This window comes from Galeopterus variegatus, unplaced genomic scaffold (genome assembly GCF_000696425.1).
Source record: "Galeopterus variegatus unplaced genomic scaffold, G_variegatus-3.0.2 Scaffold40, whole genome shotgun sequence".
Lineage (NCBI taxonomy): Eukaryota > Metazoa > Chordata > Mammalia > Dermoptera > Cynocephalidae > Galeopterus > Galeopterus variegatus.
In genome coordinates, this window is record NW_007726151.1 from 565,135 (window position 1) to 586,972 (window position 21,838).

Below are 21,838 nucleotides of genomic sequence, written 5' to 3' on the forward strand. Positions count from 1 at the left end.
CATGTTGTCACACTTCTTTTCCCTTCATTATCACCTCTCTTCCCCTCTTCTTACTTTTATACTTAGATAAATGGATCTGAACTCAAGTGAAACCTGCTTTTCAGGTTTTGAAACAAAGATAAAGAATAGAAATGCTGAGAACACAGGTAGTAAGAGGGAGACTTAGAGACTTGTTTGTCTGCATTAATTCTCCATTAACCTCAATAAATTAAATACTGATCACGAATTGATCACAATCAGAGGAGTATACTACAAAACATACAATCACTCTCTTCATAAATTGAAATTGCCTATATATAGTTTTTTTCATAGCTCTCTTTGGGTGTTTCAAGACCACAAATTCAATCTTCAGGTTCTAAAAAGAGACAATGTAGAGAGGACAGAGTCAGTTTTGTGCATTCATGCACTGGCTCATTTCCTCAAAAAATTTTTTTCTGCATACTTATTACACGTCAAGCACTGTGCTAGGTACAGGAAACACACAGATAAAGAAAAGAGTATCCTAGCCCCCACACAGCTCAGCAAGTGAAGTAGTTGCTGGAGTTATGGTCCCTCTTTTTTTGTTTTTCCCATTGACTTGTAATTGGGATACCATCAAGCAATCTGATGTCACCCCATAAGGGGGAAGGTGCATTTCAATGTCTTATAGTTTTATAGCAGCCCACTTCAGTAAAGGTATAGGGAATGCTTAAAATGAAGGTGAATAATATGTTTTAAACAATTTGGACTTTGTCCATGAAGCCTAAAATCTCCAAAAGGGTTTAAATCCCAGCCTCCTGACACACAGTTTCTTGAAACCAAGTTTAACTACAGGTAAAATGGGGTATATTTATGAAATGACATTTGTAGAACTGTGGTCAATTAAAGTATATAGAGCACTGAGTCCTGGGCTCAGCATAGCAGGTACTCATTCAATAAATGTTAGCATGTTTCTTCATCTCCCACTCTAAGCTTGCACTCAATTCCACAAGGAGAGAGAATACAAAGTTACATGAGACCAAGAATGCAGAAAGATGGCATATGGCAAAAGGTACCTAGAATACAACTTTAAAATTTTTTAGACCTGAGAAAAGATAAGTTCTTATAAAATTAAATTAAACATGTATTTAAAGTCATAAATGAGAATACTGATTTAGATATTAAATTTTTTAAAATTTTATATCTTTAGCCATTGTTCATTACAGTTTTATTTTACTAATTAAATTCTAAATACCATTCAGAAAAAACAATAATATTTCTCTATCAACCAGATTCTAAGAATTTTTTAGGTTTACATTGAGTATTTGACAGTGATTCCCTTTCAAAATAGAGTTTAGACATGATCTAGAAAACTCAATATGTATTGTACTAGAAATACTACAATTATGGGCATGCCTAGTTTTATCGCCCTCTGCTTTACTGTGCTTTGCAGGTATTGCATTATTCACAAATTGAGGGTTTGTGGCACCCCTGCCTCAAGCAATTTTTTTCAACACCATTTTTCCAACAGCATGTGCTCACTTCATGTCTCTGTGTCACATTTTGGTAATTCTCAAACTATTTCAAACTTTTTTATTATTATTGCATCTGTTAGGGTGATCTGTGATCAGTGATCTTTGATGTTACCATGGTAATTGTTTTGGGGTGACATGAACTGAGCCCATATCATACAGCTAACTTAATCTATAAAGGTGAGAAAGCTGTAGAAGAAAAGTTTGAAGCGTAGCAGTTTGGTTAATAAGGTCTAAGGAAAGAAGTTGATTCCATAACATAAAAGTGCAAGGTGAAGCAGCAAATGTTGATGTACAAGCTGCATCAAGTTACCCAGAAGATCTAACTAAGATCATTGATGAAGGTGGCTCCACTAAACAACAGATTTTCAATATAAACAAAACAGCATTCTATCTGAAGATGTCATCTAGGACTTCCATAGCTAGTATACTAAAGCTACTCTGCCTGGCTCTATAAATGGAACAACAAAGCCTGGATGACAGCACATCTGTTTACAGCATGACTTACTGAATATTTTAAGCCCATTTTTGAGACCTATAGCCCAGGAAAAAAAAAAAAAAAAAAAAAAAAAAAAATTTTTTTAAAAAGCCTGGCTCTATAAATGGAACAACAAAGCCTGGATGACAGCACATCTGTTTACAGCATGACTTACTGAATATTTTAAGCCCATTTTTGAGACCTATAGCCCAGAAAAAAAAAAAAAAAAAAAAAAAAACAGATTCTTTTCAAAATATTACTGCTCATTAGTAATGCACCTAGTCACCCAAGAGCTCTGATAGAGATATACAAGGAGATTAATGTTGTATTTGTGCCTGCTAACACAACATCCATTCTGCAGCCCCTGGATCAAGGAGTCATTTTGTAAGTCTATAGCTGCAATTGATAGTGATTCCTCTGATGGATCTGAGCAAAGCGAATTCAATCTTTCTGGAAAGGATTCACCATTCCAGATGTCATTAAGGACATTAATGATTCATGGGAGATGGTCAAAATATCAACATTAGCAGGAGTTTTCAAGAAGTTGATTCTAACTCCATGCCTGACTTTGAGGGATTCAAGACTTCAGTGGAGGAGATACCTGCAGATGTGGTGACAGCAAGAGAACTAGAAGTGGAACCTGAAAATGTGACTGGATTGCTGCAATCCCATGATAAAACATTAATGGATTAGGATTTGCTTATTGTGGATGAGGGAAAAAAAATGGTTTCTTGATATAGAATCTATTCCTGTTGAAGATGCTGTGAACATTGTTGAAATGACAACAAAGAATTTGTAATATGATATGAACTTAGTTGATAAACCAGTGGCAAGGTTTGAGGGAACTGACCCCAATTTTGAAAGAAGTTCTGCTGTGGGCAAAATGCTGTCAAACAGCATATGCTAAAAAGAAATCTTCCATGTAAGGAAAAGTCCATCAACACGGCAAACTTCATTTTTGTCTTATTTTAAGATATTGCCACAGACACTCCAATCTTCAACAACCACCACCCTAATCAGTCAGCAGCCATGAACATCAAAAAAATTTGTTCTACAGGCTCAAATGATCATTGGCATTTTTAGCAATAAAATATTTTTAAATTAAGGTATGCACTTTTTTTAGCCATAATACTATTGCACACCTAATAAACTACAGCATACTGTAAACATAACTACTGTATGCACTGGGAAAATCCACGTGACTTGCTTTATTGTGATATTTACTTTTTTTTCGGTGGTCTGGAACTGAACCTGCAATATCTCCAAAGTATGCCTGTACTGTTCTCAAACTTTTTTACTTTAAAAAAAACATAACTTTTCAATAAAAATTGTACTAATTCAATATAAATATCATGTCTATTTACCCTGTTTATATTTGTAATCTTGTTTTTTGTCATTTTAGTTAAAATACTAAATAAGTTTACAATAAAGTTCAGTCATTTTAAGTGTGGTAGGTTTATAGAATCATGAAGAAACCATTCACTGCAGGCAAGAGATCCCTCACTCTAAAATTTTCTTCCTGGCCTTCTTGCAGTTGTTCTATTTTCACACCTGGCCCTTGAAAACCAGTGATCTGATTTTTGTCGCTATTGTTTTGCCTTTTCTAGAATTTTATAAGAATAGAATAATGAAACACGTACTCTGTTTGTATTTAACTTCTTCGGCTTAGCAATATCACTATGTTAACAATACCAGCCAACCACAAAAAAAAAAAAAAAACAGTAATGATTCACATAACTTGCTTAATTGCAATATTAGCTTTATTTTGGTGGTCTGAAACTGAACCCACAAAAATCTTTGATGTATACCTGTATTACAACTAAAATTACAATATTACAATCCTCATAATCTATTTAATTTGTTACTTAACAGTCATTATATAAAAGCCTCCCATAATTATTTGTCATATGGGTGTGTGTGATATATGTGTGTGTGTGTGTGTGTGTGTGTGTGTGTGTGTATATGTCATATGTGACTTTTATTTCATCTATATTTTGGATTTTGTTCTTTCGTTATTGTGATGACTCTATCTTATATTACCATCTATCATAATTGAAATTGGCTTGAAATTTTCCTTCAAAATTACATCACTTCATTCACTATGCATATGTGATTAAATGTGAATTAGGGTGCTTAATGTACAGCATACCAGCTTAACACATCATATTTCAAATTTTGAACTCATACACTTTGAAAAAATATTAATATTAAACATATTTATACAATCATTATTATTACTATGAGATAATTGATCTGATCTGCCGTATCAAAAAATGGTAGAAAATTACACAAGGAATTATCTAAAGCAATAATGTACACAGTAATTACCTACTGTATAAGTTTCTTATTGCTGTAACAAATTACCACAAACTCATCAGCTTAAAACAACACAAATTTATTAACTTGCAGTTCTGGAGGTCAAAAGTTGGAAATAGGTCTCATTAGGCTAAAATCAAAGTGTCAGCAGGGATAATTCCTTTTGAAGGATCTTGGGGAGAATCCCTTCTCTTGCCTTTTTAAGCTTGTAGAGGCTGCCTGCAATCCCTGGCTCATGGGCCCCTTCCAGGTTTAAAGCCAGCAATGGCCAGTTGAGTCTTTCTCAGATTCCCTCACTCTGATAGACTTTTCTGCTTTTGTCTTCCACATTTAAGGTCCCTTAGGGTTATGTTGGACCCACCCAGATAACCTAGGATAACATCTATTTGAAGGTCAGTTAATTAGCAACCTTGCTTCCACCTGCTTCCTTAATTTCCCTTTGCCATGTTACTAACATGTTCGCAGGGTCTGGTGATTACAATATTCATGTCTTTGGTAGGGTTTTATTCTGTTTGCCACAACTACTAACCATTGAATTTTATTCTATTCAAGGAACATTGGCCTATTTTATATTTTTTTCTTGTAATTTCAACTTATATTTGTGCTTTTAATTGATACTTTTGTGCCTTAAACACATATGAAGTTTTATTAAATTCTTATAGCAAGTACTTTGAGGATTTTAAGTTTTCATTGGTTATTTACATTAATCTCATCACTCCAGTTTTATCAACTTAGTATAGGATTGTCTGATAAAATACAGGATATCAGTGAACTTTTAATTTCAGGTAAATAACAAATAATACTTTGGGATGCTATAAATATTGTACAGAACATATTTATACAAAATAACTATCCATTACTTATCTAAAATTAAAATTTCACTGAAGTGTTATATTTTTATTTAATAAATGTGGCAACCCTAACCAAGTATCATTTTTTTAAAAAGTAAGTTTAGGAAATAACAACTTAATTTATACAGAGTTTAGATGTAAAACGGAATGGATATATTTTCTTTACAAGCACTCCATATAGAAATAGAATACTTTATTCTCACAAAAATTAGTAATTTTTCCTTCTATACATATTAACAGTTTCCAACTTGCTTTACTATTAGAGAGCATTGGTATTTCAGAATGTTATGATGAAACTTTATTTTAAAATATACCTATATAGCTCTTCTTTTGATTTTGTGAAGTATGCAGGATTACATTTCAATAATAAGAGGGAAGACGAAATAGACCGACTATTCTGAAATAAAGGTACTGATATTGCGGTGTAAGATATAAGAAAGGTAATTTAAGCTACTGAGAAAAAAAAATGTGGAATTAAGTCCCCTTGTAAGCTGCTCTTCCCAAAATACACAGAAGCAGAGGAAACTCTGAGCATTGTTCATCTGGAGAACTAAACAAGAATTTGTGGAATCATCTGGTAAGATCTCTTATGAGAAACTGAGACCCAAATACCAATGCAGGTGATGTTGGAATGATTTCAGACAGAAGCTGAAGTTTGCTCATAATTTTAAATTACTGAAAATAAATATTTGGTTAACAGGAATCGGAAGGAATCATGCTTCCGTGCTATGTGAGATTAAACCAAGCAAGCATCTATACCTTCCTGATACAGAGTAAGAGTCTGACACAGAGTAGGAGTGTAGAGAAACAAAGAGACCCCTTTGGTTTAATACCTGATCATTTGGAATGACTTTAAATTATTGTAATATTCTGAGAAAGAGAACATGTGAAGTGATTTGTAAAAGAAGTCATGCTTTAGGAATTCATAGTGTGAGTGAATGAATTGAAAAATGCAATGACTTTATCTAAGATATGTTCCAAAATTATCCCACAGTGAATTTCACTATGAAATATGTATTTGTGTTGACTGACATTAAACAAGTGAGGCTGGTTATTTTTCAGAAAATAAATTGTTTATGCTTTTTAACCAAATATTACAAATATAGGAATTCTTTTTGAAAATAACACAATTAAAGATTACTTCCTAATAGAATATACAAAGGGTCTTCAACAAGTTCATGGAAGGATTTGTATTACCTTTTAATTCAATTTTTCCACAAACTTACTGAAGTAAGGTCATATTATTAGAGTGTGAGGAATAGGAAAAGAATCTTCTAAACAAACCGTTATAGCATATCTCTTTTTATTTAGAGTTATATTACAGTCATAAAAATAATTTTATTTTAAATGTGAAATCATGTAATAATTGATATTAAATAATTGTACTCCACTCTATTAAACCACATAAAACCATGAAACACTTAGTGTCAGTTTGGGGATAGTTTTGCACTAAAATAATATGGTACTACAGCTAGGGCAGATTTATGTAACAATAATATAAACTTAAAATATCTTAAGTACCCAAATGCATCAGCACAAAAGTGGAAAAGGCAGAGAGTAGAGGATACCAAAGGTGTTCAGGTTGGTTGGCCATGGAAAATGAAGGCTCACTATCTCACCACCATCACCATCACCAACACTGAGAAAAGACAGAGCAATAGTCTTATTCAATACTCAGACCAATCCTGTGTGCTGCTAACCACTGTTTTTATGCCCATTTTACAGATGAGAGCTGAAGGCGAGAGTAGTAACATATGCAGCAACACTTAGCACATAGCCAAGCCAGAATTTGTACCAAGCATCCAGGTTCAATATCCATGCTTGTAACCACTATACAACTCTGCCAACATGCAACTAAACAGAATGCAATTTAATTGCTTAGAGTGTTATTTAAAATAGTTGTAAAGTTTGTAACTATAGCACATTGTACATTGTGATCAGTTAGAACTGACCCTATGTATTAGTCCATTTCTGTTGCTTATAATAGAAATACCTGAAGTGGGGTAATTTGTAAGAGATAGAATTTATTTCTTACAGTTTCAGAGGCTGGGAAGTCAAAAAATCCAGGAAACACATCTGGTGAGGGCCTTTGTTTTGGTGGTGACTCTACAGCAACATGGGTTGTCACATGGAGGATGGCTTGAGTGAGAGAGACTAAGCTCCTCACTAGCTCTCCTTATAAAGCGATCAGAGCCACGCCCATGACCATCATTAAACTGTTGATGGATTCATCTATTCACTTAGGGCACAGTCCTCCCAATCTAATCACCTCCTCAAGGCCCCACCTTTCATTTACCATAATAGGTTTTTCCACCCTAAACACTGTTACAGTGGGGATTAAGTTTCTTCATGAGCTCTGGGGAGACAAACATATCCAAACTATATCACCCTAAAATATTCTGTGTGTTGAAAATATACCCTTTATTTTTCAAAATAAATGAAAATTCATATACTCTTCCATTAATACCTGCATAGAACATTTATATAATAACATAAGAGTTTGAGAAATTAAGAATCTAGAGAAAAGTAACTGCTTTTGAAGATTTCTAGTCTAAGAAAAATAACTATTTTAGTTATTATATAAATGTGTGTGTGTGTGTGTGTATCTGTTTGCCCTGTAAGGTTATCAACCAAAGGAAGAGAAATCTTGTCACCTACATGGTCTCCATACTTGAGGAGTTTAGTCTTAAACTATCATAAATTTTTTTCAAGAAAATAATGGCTTTCCTTGCTCCCAGCTAGAAAAGGACTTTAAAGCATCAGCTTTCTCCCAGGGTCCACAGGATGGGACCTAAAATTAAAAAGAAAAAAAAAATCAAATGAAAGAAAATGTCAAAGGTATACAAGGGAATTTAACTGGATCTTGTTACCAACATTCTACTGTTAGTCATGAGATGACTGCTTAGTAGATATAATTTCTTTCTCTCTATCTTAGGTATTGTGGCAGAGCAATTTTTGATGCTGCATTAGCTGAAAGTACAAGGAAAATGTGGTAGAAGGGGATAAGGAATTCACTAATGTGAGGTGAAATCACAACCAATCTCTAACAAGAGATTACACATTAACTTCTCTGGGGTCGCAACAAAGTCTTCCAGCCAATAACTCATGTGTTTCTAGTTGAGGAAAAATGATCTGAATGATAAACAAGGATTAATGATGGGTAGAATGTGCCAAAAAAAGTTGGGGAGCATTAAACTAGCAAAATCTTACAAACTGAAAGATGTCTGGTGTCTACACCTTTTTTGTTTGTTTTGCTTTTGTTTTTTGTTTTTTTAAACCTGAACATAGAAATTTAGAAGTTAATGTGGAATATTGAGTACTGGGTGTCTTTTTCATTTTCCTACCTAAGATATCTCATAAAACTGAAAGAAACATATGGTATGAGTAGATGCCCCATAGGGCTCTTTGAAATGTAATTTGGATTCTGGATCATATGTTTATATCATGCTGTGTTGATGAGAATGCACTTGATTAAGGTTTATGAGGCCAATAATCCACTTTAAGTACATTTATCTTCTAAAATGCTTCATGCATTCATTTTCATCCTTCACTGAATACGCATAATAATCTTCATGTGCATTTGCTTAGTAATTAGGTTGTGCCTCTGAGTGGTTGACCATTTCTTATGAAATTGGACATTTTCTCTAGAATAAGAACATATTCGAATTAGACAGAGTCCTAGAGACTACCTAGTCAAGTTCTCATTTTACTCGAGGTGAGGAGACTAAGAATCAGAGAAGATGACTTGTTCGATCAAGACCACAGAGATGTTAATGAGACAAGAACCACCCAATTTCTTGCCTTTCAGTCCAAACATTTTTCCATTTATTTTTTTAACTCACCTTTTGGAACACATTCACTCAGAATTGGCTTGAATGTGTTTATCACTTTTCTTTTTATCCAGTTCAACAAAAACCTGTTACCTGAAACTGTTTGCAAAGCATTTTGACAGGCATTGTGGATCTGGCAAGAAGTGAGAGTACGGAAAAACAGAAAAGAATTATAATTATTATCTCTTCCTGAAGAGTGATTGAATGAGGACACAATTATAGATGTATAAATAATCCAATAACAACGCAGAACACAAATATGGAAATGTAAAATAATGGATGCCTACACAGAGTACACATTCGTTCAGAATTTGTAATGTTTTGGGCCGAGCCCGTGGCGCACTCGGGAGAGTGCGGCGCTCCCGCCGCGGGTTCAGATCCTATATGGGGATGGCCAGTGCGATGCGCTCACTGGCTGAGCATGGTGTGGCTGGTCACAAAAAAAAAAGGACAAAAAAAAAAAAAAAGAATTTGTAATGTTTTATAAGTTAGAGAAGATTTCATGGATTTGTTGATTTGGTAAGGAAATTGGTTTCACTGAAATAAAGAGTGATAGTAGAAAGACAAAGTTTGGAAAGTTTGGGTTAAGCTAATGATCAACAGGAAACAATTTTAGTTTACGAACCCTTCATAGTACCACTGATACACATGTAACAATTTTTACTGAGTAACTAATTCTATAATTATCCATTTACATTGTTCTCCTCCACTAGAATTCAAGTTTCATGAAAGCAGGTGTTGTCTAACTCAAACAACGTTGTGAGTATTCAGCATATTGAAGATGTTTAATAAAAATCAGATGATTGAGTAACTATAAAAGAAGTGACAAAGTAGAAGTGCTATAAAATAACTTCATGGAAGAAATCTGGAAGTTGCTTTTGAGAAGTAAATCTAGGAGATTAGCTTTTATACCACCACAGTAGTCCAGGCTTGACCTAGGGATTTGACCCTGGAAGTGAGAGGAAAAGGTTGGAGCCTGTAAAAATTTAAAATGAACAATACAATTTGTTGAGAGTTTAAACAGGGGTGAAAGGGAAGGAGAAGTCAGTGTCAACTTCCAAGTTTGGATTCAGAAAAACAGGGATAATGTTGATTATTAGATAAGAGGAAATAAAATAGAGATTGAGCATGATGGAGAAATATAAATTTGAAGCTAAGAGCCTGAGACATATGCACAAATGAAATAAGTTAAATCCCAGGTCTGTTTACAGTATGACTACAAAAATTCTTGAATTAACTTTCCCACATGTGTAAAATTCACTTCAGAGATGTAGTCTCTCTGAGAGTTCATCTCTCAGGGTTGAAAGAAATTGTTTAAGTATAAAGAATTTAGCTTGGGTTTTTGGCACATAGGAGGCATTCAATAAATAGTGGCCATTTTAAATATGATAAATTTTGTTTTGCAGATAGCTTAATTTCACAATTTGGGGTTTGGATTGCTTTCAGATTTCAGTTCTTGGTTGTTTCATTTCACAGTTTTGAACATGTGAAAGGCCAGAGATGAAGAAAGCAGTTAGGAGAGCATGAAGGCAGCTTTTCTAGCAGAAGCCCTGTGCATAATGAGCACTTCAAGGGAATGATGCCTGGGAGAAAGGCCACAACAAGGGGCAACTTGAGCAGAAGGAAGACGAGATAAAGGACACAGAGAAACAAAGTGTTTCAAAGCAATGTGATTTCCCAGAGGAAAAGGAGAAGACACAAAATGGACATATCATTAGCAATCACAAAGGTATGCATTACTGTATACAAAAACAGTATAAAATAATAAGTAAGGAGGAAATAAGTAATTTGAGGGCCTTCTTGAAAGACATGTACTTTATAATCCTATGTTACTGACTGCCTGCACTCATTGGATTCTTCCTGCCACCTTCTACACATGTTCTTCTTTTGCATTCTGAATGTAATTATTTCATGCTTGTCATTGTCAGTTCCTAACAATAAGTAGGCAGTATAACCAAATGTTCGATAAATTGCAGTTTGATTGGATGTTCCAGCTTGGGGAAAGTGTTTTGTTGAAGAAAGGGCAGTGCTACACTGATAAGCTGCCTGCTGATGTAAACACTTTAAGGGTTTATGAAAGGCTTACAATCAACCAGTACTATTTTCAATTCAATTCACTCTGAGCAGATGAAGACTTTAGAGAAAACAGCTAGCAGGGGAAATATATGACATCTAATATTGTCTGAGAACATGAAATCTTCTATAGAAGCTATATGCATACACATGTGTGCAATGTGGGTTTATACATACCCACAGAGACCATCTAAAGAGTTGTATTCTGTAGGATTTGGGCAAATAGACAGCAGAAATGAAAATATTAATTTCTTGCTATTTTTCCCAAGATACACTTGACTGAACAAATAACTTAGTGCATCTAAAATTCCAAGATGAAAATATTTACCTGATTGCAATTTTTGAACTAAAAGGATTATGTTTTCAAAATAAGAATAACCTAAAATCATCTTTAAAAAAAACCCCAAAACCTATAATTGGTGTTGATGCTATTTGTTGGTTCAAAACTAGTCCCCAAAAGAGAAATACCACATATCCTCCCTCATACATGGGAGCTAATAAGTAAATAAATAAGTAAATACATAAAAGAAACAACATTCACAATAATATGTTGAACTTTCACAAGGAGAGAACAGAACTAGCCATGGTTACTAGAGGTGGGAAAGGAGGGGGATTAGCAAGAAACTGGTTAGTGGACACAAGGAATGATTGATTATGTTTTGTCATGACGAACGTGCTAATTATCCTGCTTTGATCATCACACACTGAATACAGATATTGATATTCAACTCTGTACCCCACAAATATGTATAATCAATTACACTTTAATAAACAAAACAAAAAACTAGTCCCATTAACAGGATTCAGAACACTGCCAAAATGCAGAACTTTGCACATTACCTTATGGACTCAACATATGACTCTTAAAAAAAGATTTTAAAAATAAACAATATAGGAATCGAAATGGATTTATTCTAATTTTACATGTGAGACACCCAAAATTACACAAAAAAGAGATATACAGTAAAGAAAAAATATGGAGTGAATTTGATTACCAAGTGGAGAAAACCAAAATTATCTTAAAATTTACCCAAGCACATTGAAATACAATATCCATTTAATATTCAAATTTACATAATAAAATGGTGATCATATATTTAAATTAGATGCGTAATTTAGAAACAAACTGGCTTTTCTTTCTAAAAATAATTGCCTTTTTATTTCAATTATCAACATTCATTTCAATATTATTCAGCAGACTTTTTACCTGAAATTACAATCCACCAGGTATTCTCGTCCGTGTATCCTTATCTTTGCTTTCATCCGCACAAACTGATTTTTACCCAATATCATTATTTTGGACTGAAATATTCTTCTCCATACTTGGCTAGATGTGGTCATCAGCAACTAGAAAGAATTGCTTTTTCTCATTTAGGCCAGACCAGAGAGAAAGCTATGGCTCTTCTTTAGAGCCTTGTAGTAGCCACAGAGTAGGTCGGGCGTCGCAAGCACAATCACAGCCACGCACCGCAGGCACCTCACCTCCTATTCTGTCTTCTGTTTCTGATTCAGTTTGAAATGAGCCCTCTTCTTTCCATATCCACTGCCACATGTCAAGTCCCTAATATTTCTTTCCTGAATTGTTTCAGTAAACTTGTTATTGTCTTTTTTCCCCTTATCCTTGTGCAACACAATTTATCCACTTTACCATGGCAGAGAAATCTTACAAAATGTAATTGCATTGAGAATATATCCATGCTCAGAAAGAGTCAAATATGCTCAAATCCCTAGCAGATGAAATATAAACTTGGCATAAGTCCGTCCATAAAAAGGCTCCCAATTATCTGACTAGCCCTATTTTATGAGTAATCATGTAATTTATTTCCCACACTGGGAAATACATTTTTAAAGCAAAAGAGATGCTATTAACAGGGCAAATAGGGATAAATGGCCATCCAGCTCTCCTGGGTCTATCCTAAACTTAGAGCAGTTTATTCGTCACAGGTTTTGCAAACAATGCCTGACTTTCCCTAAAAGCTTAAACCCACTGTTCCTGCTGTCTAGACGGCTGTTTCCATGTGCTTCTCTTCATCCTTCAAGGCATATTTTAGTTTCCACCTCTTTCCTGGAGACTTTCTTTATCCCACAAAAGGACATGACATCTTCTTCCTTTTGCTATTCTGGTCCCAAGACCCCATACCATGCACTTCACCTCCTTTATCATACCCTGCCTATATCAGTACCTGTGTGCTTGGTACTAGCCCCCTAAAAACTTGATTACAACTTCTTACTCATATTTGCATTTTTAAACACCAAGCAAAGGTCTTTGAATACAGCAAACCTTTAATTAATACTTTTTATGAAACACAATCACCAGCTATAGGGTAATCCTTAAATTGTGGCCTTTGAAAAGTATTCATTTAGCAAACACATCAACCCTAAAAGAGAGGAAATTTATAAACCATTTGTGAAAACCAAAGATTTTGAGTCACTTAACAAATTTAAGATCATTCACCAATTTCTGCATTGAAAACATTTTCTTAAAATACATATTATATACCTAAATCCTCTATTACTAGAATATACATTTGTGTTGTCCTAGAAATTTTTTTCTTGAGACTTTCACTTCTGTATGCAATGATTTATATTTGTATCACATAGATTTATTTATTAAATGAAATCTAAGTCTTTATTAGATAAAATAAATAGCCTCCATTACCCATCTCCTCATTATCTGATGCCATTCTATAGATTTAACAAGTTTGAATAGCTTTTTGTTTTGTTTTGTTTTTGCTGTTGTTTAAATAATGCACTTGTATCTTCTTGAGTTGTCAATTTTAAATTTGGCTACTCACAGTAAAAGGTCAGTTTAGTGTGTTATACAGCTCCCCTCTTTATTGCCCCTCCTTCAGATCTCCCAATTTTTTAAAGTTCTAATACCATTTTTAATTTACAGGGTTTATAATATTTTCATTCACTTTAGTAGATAAATTAATAATTTTGTGTTTTCTGCCTAGGTTCCTTCTAACATGTATGACCAATACAAAAAGCAATTGCTATATTATAATTACTAAATATTAGTCCCCTCAGATTCATTTCAAGTAGCATAACTGAACTTGAAGAGGAGTAAACATAATTATTTAAATCCAGGCTTTGAAAGGGTTATTAGCCACTAGGATCTAATCTTTTTTACAATCTCATTTTTAATTTCTTCATTTTTTCTAGGTCATATGGGATTGCCACTGTTATCTGTCTCATATCTAGTATGACTTTTTATTTTGTTGGATTATATCTAGGATAATTCATACATAAGATAAGCAGGCATCAGATCTTCTGAGCCATTTACATTTTTAGCCTCATCATGATTGATAGTTTGGTTGGCTATACAATTTTAAGTTTAAAACACTTCCCTCAAGAAAAGTCTTCGGGCCGGCCCGTGGCTCACTCGGTAGAGTGCGGTGCTGATAACACCAAGGCCCCGGTTCGGATCCCACATAGGGATGGCCGGTTAGCTCACTGGCTGAGCGTGGTGCTGACGACACCAAGTCAAGGGTAAAGATCCCCTTACCGGTCATCTTTTTAGAAAAAAAAGAAAAGAAAAGAAAAGAAAGAAGAGTGGGTTGGTGGCAAAGTGAGTGGGTTAAGGGGGGAATGGCTGCCAGAGCAAACGTGACCATAAAGTGAATGTGATTCAAGTCGACGAAGCGCATGGACAAAAATGCTTCCTGTGGCCAAATTGGGGCGATGTCTCTTTCCACTCCAGTGTAGAACAAACCTAAAAACCGTCCTTGGGACAGAAGTAAGGAAGTTCCCGGTGTTCAGCAAACCTCTTCTTCGCTCACTGCTGTCTAGAATCCAGGGACACAGATAAGGTTTGATTTTCCCTCCTTGTAGGTATCTTTTTCCCCTTCTAAAAGTTCCTAGAATTTTCTGTCAATAAAATTTTACTAAGATGTGTAGCACTTTTAATTTTAAGAATATTTTTTCAGTTTGTGAAAATTTTCTTCTGTTTTCTTTTCTTTCTTTCTTTTATTATTTCTTCCCTTTCTTTGTCTCTGTTTCCTCTTCTGGGTTGTTTAGTATGTAAGGATCCTGCATCTATGTGCAACATGTTTTAACTTTTTCTCATATTTTCCTTTTCTTCACTTTTTAAAAAATTCTGCCTTTTATTTTACCCTCCAGATTTCCAGTCCAGTCCCATGTTTTAGTCCATCTATTAGGCTTTTTTTTTCTTTTTTTTTTCTGTTAAATTTCTATTTTGTCAATATACAATGTATTAGATTATTATGGCCCATCACCGACACCTCCCTCCCTCCTCCCTCTCTCCCCTCCCACCCAAGAATGTCCTTTCCATTTGCTTGTTGTAACAACTTCAAAAAAGTATAGTTGTTTACTTTCACATTCATAATTTTAATTTCCAGGATCATTTTCTTTTTCATTTTTCCATAGCAACTTGCACCTGTGTGTATGTGTGTGTTCAATATTATCTTCATACTCTCTTAGAATGCTAATTAAAACTTTGCTTTTAAAAAATTCTCTGTTTCCTGAATTACCTCTGGATTTTTTTTTTTTGTCAGTTATTGTTTTGCGTTGGGTTTTAGTCTTTTTAAATTATGCTCTTGGTTTCCTTCAGCTATCCTGTGATACTGGGCTGTTGATGCCTCATTATGATGGAAGGGCCAGGCTGATTGATAAAGATTACTGGGAGGGGTGGTGCTGTTTTTGTACGAGAGGGCTGACTGTGGACCCATGGGTTAGTGATTATTTTACCTGGCCAGCTTCTCTTAAAGATATCTGGATACTGGAGAGCAAGCACACTGAGGACCCACCCCAAGAGGAACTTGTTCTAAGAGTTGAGAAATAGATCACATTTCTATCTTGGACAGAGCTGTATTTCTCATCTGCCTCCTGCCCACCCCGTCCAAGTCTGACATAAAATTACTTCCAATTCTGCTCTTTCTTTTTCAATGCCTTATACCCACGCTAGAAGTCCTCTGTCAGCAGATAATTGCCATTCTCTAGCGTTCTTCATTTTAACCTGCACTGTCTCTACATTAAGGTTGGAGCAGAAAACGGAACTGAAGGGTCCAACTGGCCCGGCTATTCTGAAATGCAGGTCTTCCCTGATGGTCACTACAAAGTCTACTTCACGCCTTTATGCTGACTTTTGGTTTGTAAATTATTTGTAATTCCCATAGTAAGACTCACGTATGCCTCTTGGGTTGTGGTTTTCCTCTTTTAACTTGTACATAAACCAGACCCAAATGACTTTTGTTTTTCAAACTGTTCTCAAACTGTTTCATATAATGTTTCTAACAATAGCCTCCTCCCATTCTCTCTCTCACCCTCTCTCCTTTCCTCCTTCTTTCCTTCCTTCTTTCACTTCCCTCCCTCCCTTCGTCCTTCCTTCATTCTTTTTTTTTTCTTTCTTTCCTTTCTTCTTTCCTTTTTACTGTCGTTTTTTTCCTATTTCCATAGTTACCTTAGAGGGAGGGAAAATATATGTCTGTGCCAGCCCTTATCTTGAACCAAAAGCAAGATTAGTGTACTTTAAGTGTATATACTTCTTCTAATTATTCATGTAAATATGCTCTGAATTTATTTTAGATAGCCTGGAAAGTATATGAATACTTGGTTAAATATTTTTCTACACTTTAAAGTAGGTGGTACTGACCCGTATGATACTACATTTAATTTTTTAAAAATTTCCCAACATAAAAAAATATATATGGTTACAACCAAAAAGAACTATTTGGTTGTGATCTGCTCTTCCTGGCACCTTGTGTGCTCTGTGAGATATAAGCATCCATGAGATATAAGCATCTACTGAATCATGGAAAATGCAATTTCAAGTTACAATAAGTAAATTAGTCACTACATTTTGTACTATCAATAGTATGAGGTGTGATTTAGTTTCATCTATATAGAAGAAAATAAATCTTCTTATATGACATTCTCCTAAACATTTTAAAATAAAGCCAGGGTCACTACTACTCTGAAAATATTCACATTTTAGTCTTAGCCACCTAGAACCCTAGCATTTTTGAATCATATTAAGAAAGCTAAACCATTTTGATGAAACATGTTAGCTCTAGGACTAAGTTCCCAGGTTGACTATCTAATGGTCTAGTTGATTAAATTAGTGTAATTTGGGCATAGAAAATTTAGACTTTTTGTAAACTCAATTTCAACTTATAAAAACAAATCAATATAAAAATACCATAATTTCACTAAAAAACTAAATGCTTAAATTAAGTAGTCCTAGGCCCCACAGCTTCCTCATAACCCAAAATGTAAGATCGTGGACTCTAAACAATGTTTATTGAACAAATAATCCTTTGTGCTATCTAATAAGATGGGCATATCCCCCCAAATTTCCATAAATGTGTAAAGTTGGTAATTTTTCTGCAGTACTAATAAGTAGCACAACCAGAAAAACAACAGGGAAAACCTGAATAAGGCAGCATCCTCTAGCATAGCTATTTAGGTCTTCAGACAGTGCCCTAGAATCTCCTATCGCGTTCTTACTTCACAAGCATATTATTTTAACTAAGTGAATAAATAAAATCATATAAATGCTTTCTTTTCCAGTTCCTTTCTTTTTTCCTTTTTTAATTTGTTTTTCCCCTTCCAGAGTTGGCTACAACAGTCTGATATAATTTATCTTGTCTGGAATCTATCTACCACAATAGATGAAGTAGTTCAATAACTACGGACATCACTGAGGCCTTCAGAGGGATCTGCTTCCAATGACTACAAGCTGACAATGAAAGTGCTATACAGTTTATCAGCAGCCCGACATAGATACGTGCCACAATTACAAACACAAGATGGAGAGTGGTAATGGTTTGGACTACCCTCCTTCTAAGAAAGCGGAGAAATGTTAAGAGACAGATGTGGCTAGAAAATTACCTCTGCTCTGATCTGTTCTGCAAATTCCTCCCATGACTGTTCAGGTTATACCCCAGGTTTCTCAGTCTATTCTTTTCTTATCTGGACTGTTTCTTAGAGCAGGAATTTTATCATTGATCTCAGAACTACCTCTCACAACTCTTGTTAGAGTTATTCACATTTCAAGTTATAACATAGAGATTTCAGCAACTGTTTTCTGATAACGCTTTGCTTTCCTCCAGTATTTTCTGCCATATATTCAAATGAATTAAGTGGGAGGATGTGATTTGATTTAGTCAGTCATCTTCTTGCCTTTTCCCTTTTTTCAGGTTATATGAACTCAAGTCTGCTCTAGTTTGAGAATAGAGCTGGCCTCAGACAACAAGTGATTGCTTTACATTGATCTGTATGTGAATTTGTATTCTCTGGGGGAACTTATTACTACCTGCAGAAGGATAGCCCCTTGCTCATGTTTTCTCAGCTAGTTTAGCAGATCCAGGATTTGAACTCAAGTTTCACACTCTGGAGCTCATGCTCTTTCTTATTCCTACTCCACAGGTCCACCTCTGCACCTTACATCCTTACCTTCTCTGCCTCTACAGTAGATACAGTAGAAAAAATAAAAATAGAAAAAGAAGAAGGAAGGTGGTGGCATGGAAAAAATTTCAGACAGTTGCATTGTGAATTTTGCTTTGTGAATTTTGGATAGAACAAAGGACAACTATAACCACTCTTTCTTGCCTTTCTCCCTAAATATGAAATAGCCCTATTTCAGAATAAGTGATAGTGACAAATTTTGAAACACAAATGCATGTGATTCATCATTAAATGAGAAAACATCTTTTCAGGAAAAAAAATTGTAACGGGGATCACATGAAAATGAATGGAGAAGATTCCCATTATGCCATCATCTAACTTAAATCATAAATAAGCATTTACATTATTATATCATTATTGTGCAAGTCACTCCATTCACTCACTCAACAGGTATTTATTGAGAATGTGCCATATGAAGTGCTCTATGGTAAGAAACATATTCATTCAGATATACATCAGGCAGATGCTGCTTACCTTCCACAAATTCATAAAGGATGACATTGAAAGGGGAGAGGATGTGGTAAAAGGGTGGGGGTGGTAGAGGGAGGAGGCTAAGATGACCCCAGCCTTCTGACTTGAACTACTGGACAGATGCTACACTACACATCCAGAGGATGAAGGAAGAAAACCTGGTTAGGGATTTATTGGGTCTTTTGCCATTTTTAAATTTTATTTTCTTTTCCATTTTGAGGGTGTTTTGTTTCCATCCGATGGTCTGGTGGAAGCACTATGCTCCTTGGAGCTTGGCAGTGTCATAACCCTTGTCTGATTATCTCAATTTTATGAGCCTAATTAGGAATAATAAAATATGTATTTAAGAGATTTCTGCCATCCTAACAGCCCCTAGCCATCCCTGGTTTGTTTCCCTGACTATTAAGTTAATTATATTATATTTTTTTCTTCTCAGCACAATTATGAGAGTTTGTATTAGTCTATGGCCATGCCTCAGTGTGTCCACTCTTCCTTTGCTCCACTTTTCTATAGCAAAATAAAAAGTGCATTTAAACCATAATTTAGTAGAATTCAGAAGTAGGCACAAATGATGTCATTAAAATCCATTGGACAAAATGACTCATGTTGATTTCAAAACCTGAAAAATGGTAATGTAGAGAAATTAAAGTGTTTTATTACTGAATGAAGGCACACTTCGGAGAGATATCTGTCTTTATGACTCTGCTACAAGTGTCCCTTTATTACTTGATTTTACCCGAATGTTTTCCAAAACGTCTCTCTAAATTATTCAGTTAATTTAACATTTTATTCCTGCTTCCTGTAATTTCAGAGAGACCTGTATGGTCAGATGTGTTCTCTGCTACAGATATTACTCTGAGAAGTCATAATTAAATGCATAGTGAAAGAAATTTTGCTCTTCTGATCTCTTCCATGTTATAAGTTCTGTACCACTGATGTTTAGTTACAGGATGCATTCTCTACTTTTTCATCTCAGATCTGATCCCTCTATCCTACCCTGCCCTTGAGCCTGACACCTTGCAAGTCCTGGCATGCATCAGCAAGGCCTGGGCTGGGAGCCAGACACAGCCTTACAAGGAAGGCTCAGGGAAGCTGATTGACATGGGCTCAATAACTAGCACAATGCTGGACATAATGCTCAATAAGGATCTGCTAAATTAATGAATGTGTGTGCTTCCTAGCTGTTGTAAATGCTTCAAGTTGATAATGTGGGCTAATTGGTCGAGAATTATAAATGAAAATGAAGGACTGACCGGTTCTTTGGTCTTCCAAAGTCAAAAAAAAACTTATCTGAAGCTTTCTTTTAGAGATATGAGTTGAATTCATTTTTAATATTCATGTTAATAATTTTAACAATGTGAAAAAATAAAGATCCTCAAGAATAGGTATTCCTTTGAATAATAAAAGACACTTTGGCAGAGAACAGCAGGTAGCAAATTTTAAGAGAAAATTTTAGGGTAACACATAATTTTATTATATAAAGTACCTGCTATTTGTAGTATGATAGCTCTCAATGTAAAGCTGATCTAACTTGAACAACTTCAAGACTACTTTGAGGACTCCACGATATTCTGAAAATTTCTAGAGTTACTGTTTCTTATTGATTTCTTCATTCTTTTCCACATTTGACCATATCAATAAATACAAAGTAAGTTCTGATAACGTATTTTGCAATTTATCTTAAAATGTGCTTCTTAGACTTACTTTGATTCCACAAAGCTAAGAAATAAAAAGGAGTTTTTCTAGCCACATATCTCTACAGGCATGGATTTAATCACATCTTTATAGGCATGACTATAGAGATATATGCAGATATTTGCATGGATATATCCACACCCATAAAAATATACGTGACTTCCAGGTTTTCAAATGGATGTACTTCTCCTACAGGCTCAGCAGAACAGGGCAACCTCCACCCCCTGGCATATTCATGTGTCTTTTCACCCTGAAATCCTTCTTGTCTCCATCAAGGCTCCTCAGGAGGCAGCTACAACCCTGAAACATTATTGTTCTGAGAAAAAAATGGCTACTTTTTGATTACCTTAAAAAAAAGTATAAATAATACGATTTATGTTTGAATGACTATCATGATATCCAATAGCTTGATATAGGACAATAATTTTATTTAGTTTAAAAATTGAGATACTGAAAAACTTATCTGAATGAAAAAAAAATCTTATTAGCATTTGTATTTTCCCACCTCACCTCCTTGGAAGTCACTATATAAAAAGTAAGAGTAGGATACACTATATACAATGTAAGGGGAAAAAAAGAAAAAGAAAAGGAAGTGAGATGTTAGCTCAGAGATTTTGTTTGGTTCAAAAACTTATTGTCTACCAGAAAGCGGAATAAACTATACCATGGCCCTTTCTAGATAAAACAGTACACAATAAAGGTCCCGATACAAATACAAGTACTGCTTAAATTGTTGTTCCCATCTGAACATGTCAAAATATGTTTTCTGATTATTAGGGTTAAAGTCCCAAACTGTCTTACTTCCCTTTCCTTTCACATGCTTGGTCTGACATAAAATATTCATGGACTGCTACAAGGCCAAACAATCATGAAAAGTTGAAGGGTCTGGAACCCATGACAAGTTTACTCTATTTGGCTGCAAGTTTGCTGAAATACATTGTTTGTCCAGACATGGTTATTGATCCAGCAAGGGATGAATGCTCACACTAATGAGCCCTCCATCTTCTTGTTGAGGACTTTTTCTCTGAATTTGCTGGGATTTTAAGCAGAACCTCACTTGGAATGTTATAGGCTGGGGAACGTAATTGCTCCAAGGATGTTTGATTTCCTCACAACTTCTAGTGATGGAGGATCAATCTTTAAGTCCTCAGACTGAGAGAAGAACCTTCTTACATGCACGTTAGGGATGAAGGGCTATTATTACAG

The 21,838-nt window shown here is 34.9% G+C and overlaps 1 protein-coding gene across 2 annotated transcripts in view; it reads right to left on the reverse strand.

Moving 5' to 3' along the window:
* The window catches only part of GRM8 (glutamate receptor, metabotropic 8), a 773,290-nt gene that overhangs the window by 72,905 nt on the left and 678,547 nt on the right, over positions 1-21,838 (reverse strand). The gene's annotated exons all lie outside the window — the stretch shown is intronic.